This window comes from Octopus bimaculoides, chromosome 18, assembly GCF_001194135.2.
Source record: "Octopus bimaculoides isolate UCB-OBI-ISO-001 chromosome 18, ASM119413v2, whole genome shotgun sequence".
NCBI classification, from domain to species: Eukaryota; Metazoa; Mollusca; class Cephalopoda; order Octopoda; family Octopodidae; genus Octopus; species Octopus bimaculoides.
The window spans coordinates 20601883-20606482 of NC_068998.1; the positions used below are offsets into that span (position 1 = coordinate 20601883).

Consider the following 4600-nt stretch of genomic DNA (forward strand, 5'->3'; position numbering starts at 1 on the left):
TGTCTGTCTGCCTGTCTGTCTATCTATCTGTATGTATGTATGTATGTATGTATGTATGTATATATATATATATATATATATATGTATATATATATATAATTATAATAATACAAATAATATAAGAGTATATGCATATAGGCATACATGTATGTACTAACGTACATACCTACATCTACATGTATACATAGATACATATCTGGGTACAGGACATCACAAAGAAACGTGGACAAAATGAAAAACGAGAACATAAACAGAGCACGGAAAACAAACTTTTTTTCAGACAATGGTAGGAACACACAGGAAAACACATAGGCCACATAGAGAACATTTCCTTCATCAGCTGCCCCTATTCTAAACTAAGTGTTTCGAAGAGTTAGGGCAGGACGCATTGTTAGAATAGCACTTCCTGCAAAGCAAATTAAATTAAACTGGTGATGCGGAGGAATTAAGTGGCAAACAAAAAACGCGACAGAGAAAATACATATTAGAATCGAAGGGCCTTAGAGTCAACCTAGCTAAAACCAAAGTCTTAATAAGTAGGAAGGCAGACAAACCACAAATCCCTTCAAGTAGATGGCCCTGCTCGATCTGTAGAAAAAACGTAGGTAGAAACACTATAAGAAGTACCCAGTGTAAGCTATGGACATATAAGAGGTGCAGCAATATCAAAGGAAGGCTAAGTGGGAAGATAGTTTTTGTATGTGGCAGATGCTCAGGAGCAATAAACACTGAAAATGCGCAGAGAACAACTTCTGTCACATTCCAGGGAGAAAACTACAAGTAGTTGGATGCTTGCTTTACCTAGGTGACCAAGTCAGTAGTGGGAGTGGATGCTCTGAAAGTGTAGCTGCTAGAATAAGAATAGCCTGGGCAAAGTTCAGAGAGCTCCTACCTCTGCTGGTGACAAAGGGCTTCTCGCTCAGAGTAAAAGGTAGACTGTATGACACATGTGTATGAACAGCCATGCTACATGGCAGTGAAACATGGGCTGTGTCTGCTGAGGACATGTGTAAGCTTGCAAGGAATGAAGCCAGTATGCTCCGATGGATGTGTAATGTCAGTGTGCATACACGACAGACTGTAAATGCCTTGAGAGAAAAGTTGGACCTAAGAAGCATCAGATGGGGTGTGCATCAGATGGGGTGTGCAAGAGAGATGACTGCGCTGGTATGGTCATGTGGTGAGAATGGAAGAGGATAGCTGTGTGAAAAAGTGTCACACCCTAGAAGTTGTGGGAACCTGTGGAAGAGGTAGACCCAGGAAGACCTGGGATGAGGTGGTGAAGCATGACCTTCGAACATTAGGCCTCATTGAGACAATGACTAGTGACCGAGACCTTTGGAAATATGCTGTTCTTGAGAAAACCCAGCAAGCCAAGCGAAACCATAACTCATGACCTATGCCAGGGGTGTAACCAGCCCACTTATGTGTACCTTTCTTTCATTGGACACTAAATTCTGCTTGCAAAGACCTGTTGAGTCAAGTGAAATCGAAATGAAATTCGCTGATGTGGCCAATGTCAGCACCAGCTGACTGGCATCCGTACTAGTGGAACATTAAGAGCACCATCCAATCGCGATCGTTGCCAGGGCTGCTGACTGGCTCTCGTGCCGGTGACACATAAAAAGCACCATTCGAGTGTGATCGTTACCAGCGTTGCCTTACTGGCACTTGTGCCGGTGGCATGTGAAAAACAACATTCGAGTGAGGTTGTTGCCAGTGCCACTGGACTGGCTCCTGTGCAGGTGGCACATAAAAAACACCATTCGAGCGTGGTCGTTGCCAGTACCACCTGACTGGCCCTTGTGCCGGTGGCATGTAAAAGCACCCACTACACTCTTGGAGTGGTCGGAGTTAGGAAGGGCATTCAGCCATAGAAACTCTGCCAGATCAGATTGGAGTCTGGTGAAGCCATCTGGCTCGCCAGTCCTCAGTAAAACCGTCCAACTCATGCCAGCATGGAAAGCAGACGTTAAACGATGATGATGATGATGATGTAATAGCAATGGTATTCGTTGTTTGTCATTTGTAAGATGAAAGAAAGTGATCGAAGTTGTAAAGAAATATTTATTTACCGTTACTTAATATAATGCCATGCCTCAGTGAGCAGGTGGTATGTGATATAATATAAGTGGAAGGAATGCGAGATAAAGGAAGTTAACTTCTTGTATAATTGGTATTTGTGTTATTGTCATTGTATAGTAGTAACCTACAGATAAAAATGGAGTGAAGTTCTAGAGAAGAGAAAGTGAGCTAGTGAGAGCGAGAGAGTCAAGGGAAGTTGTGTCTCATAGTCGCTGATTGTAACTTTCTTTTTCCCTCTGGCCGTTTGTCTTTAGTGGCTACGTGCTTGTGGCCATGACTAGTTGTCCTGTGCTCTCACTAACTGATTTTTGCCTTACCAAATTCTAGTATTTATTACTATCCAAAACCAGTCAGAAGGCTAGACATATTGTTGAGAACAATAGATTTCATTTGGGGTCTGTTATCTCTATTCTAACTTTTGTTGGCCTCGAAGAAGTTCGAAGGGTCAAGTGGCAAAGACATTATTCTGCTTAGCGAAAGCATCTGGTAAATGTAACTGCTGTCACTCACAGAAAAACTATTGTTTTACCTGAGAAAAGTGCTGTTGAACTGTTAAGTGAAATTTGGTGATCGAGGATCGAATCCATGCTATGCCTGCATGAAGCCACTACACACAAACACACACACACACACACACACACACACACACACACACACACGCACACACACACACAATGCAAATAAGAAAATGGATAGGATAAACAATTGACAAACATCAGCCTGTAAACATTCAATTATATTTATTTATTAATTAATTACAATCATTTGTATAAGTGATCCAAATAAATGAATGAAATAAACAAATAAATAAGTAAATAAATAGGTTTTTGTTTTTATTTATCTATTTATTTACTTATTTATTTGCTTATTTCATTCATTTATTTGGATCACTTATACACATGATTGTAATGAATTAATAAATATAACCCAAATGAATGTTTACTGGCTGATGTTTGTCAATTGTTTATCCTCTCCATTTTCTTATTTGCCTTATAAATCCTGGATAAATTTCTGTTTTACCCCCACCCATACCTAGTATTTAATTGTGATATTGCCCTGCAATAATAAGCACTTGGATATAAATACGTAGGTATAAATCCAGTAGTATATTGGATATTTAATATCCCTTAGATGGTTGCTTAACCTCTAACTCATACAAATATATATATATATATCAGGTCATCCCATAAATTCTGTCCGATTTTACCTTTTTTAAAATTGAATGAAATTTAATAGTGTTTTAGAATGTCTAATGGAATTAAAAATCATTTTTATGCATTTATGTACATTTAAACTAATTATTTTACAGAATAATAGAATTAAAATTTCTTTGATTAAAACCCTTTCTAACATGGAAGTATCCAAAGAGCAGTTAAGGCACAGAATGCTTTATGAGTACAAAAAAAGGAAACTCTGCAGCCGAAGCGACTCGAAACATACACTTATTTAATGAGGAAGAATGCTTGAATGAAAGAACACGCAGAAGATGTTTTGCAACATTCAGAAGTGGAGATTTCAGCCTTGAAGATGAAGATTGAACAGGACATCCAGTTGAGTTTGATGATAAGCTTCTTGAGGCATTACTTGAAGAAAATCCTGCATTATCAGTTGAAGAATTAGCAATAAAACATAGTTAAAACCATACAACTGTTCATCATCTTCAACAAGTTGGAAAGGTTCCTAAACTTGGAAAATGGGTGTTTCATGAATTGTCCGAAAGCAACCGCAAATGCTGAGTTAACATCTGCTCTTCTCTCCATTCTCGCGAACTCATTTCACCCTTTTTGGATAGACTTGTGACTGGTAACGAAAAATGGATCTTCTATCGAAATGTTAAATGTCATAAACAGTGGCTTGGTAAAAGGGAAAAAGCTCAACCACAACCGAGAAGGGAACTTCATGGAAGAAAGGTTCTTCTCTCTATCTAGTGGGATTGCAAAGGAGTAATTCACTTTGAATTGTTACTTAATGCAACAATCAATGCTCAAGTCTACTGTCAGCGATTAGAGCATTTGAACCAAGCTTTGAAGAAAAAATGACTCGTTTTAGTGAATCAAAAAGGAGAGATGTTTCATCAGGACGATGCGTGACCCCACACTACAAAGATTACATCACAGAAGATCGAAGAGCTTGGTTGGGAAAAGATTCCTCATCCACCTTATTCTCCCGACCTTGCTCCTTCAGACTACGATATGTTTCGTAATTTACAGAATCATTTGGGGGGACATAACTTTCGCAAGCCAGGAGGAGGTCAAAACTGACATTTCAGTGTTCTTCGCTTTGAAACCAAAAGAGTTTTACATTGATGGGATTAAAAAGCTTGTAAATAGATGGAAGGAAGTCATGGATAATCAGGGAAAGTACATTGATGATTAAGTTTCAATTAAATATAACATTTGATCACTTGTTTTCTTTATTCAAAATTCGGACAGAACTTATGGGATGACCTGATATATATATATCAGAAATAGATAATAAATACTGTTATGTACTTTTGCTCCTAACTTGGAGTTAA

At 38.5% G+C, this 4600-nt stretch overlaps 1 protein-coding gene across 8 annotated transcripts in view; it reads right to left on the reverse strand.

Annotated features, from left to right (window-relative positions):
* The window catches only part of LOC106869927 (tripartite motif-containing protein 2), a 47194-nt gene that overhangs the window by 32735 nt on the left and 9859 nt on the right, over positions 1-4600 (reverse strand). The window lies entirely within an intron of this gene.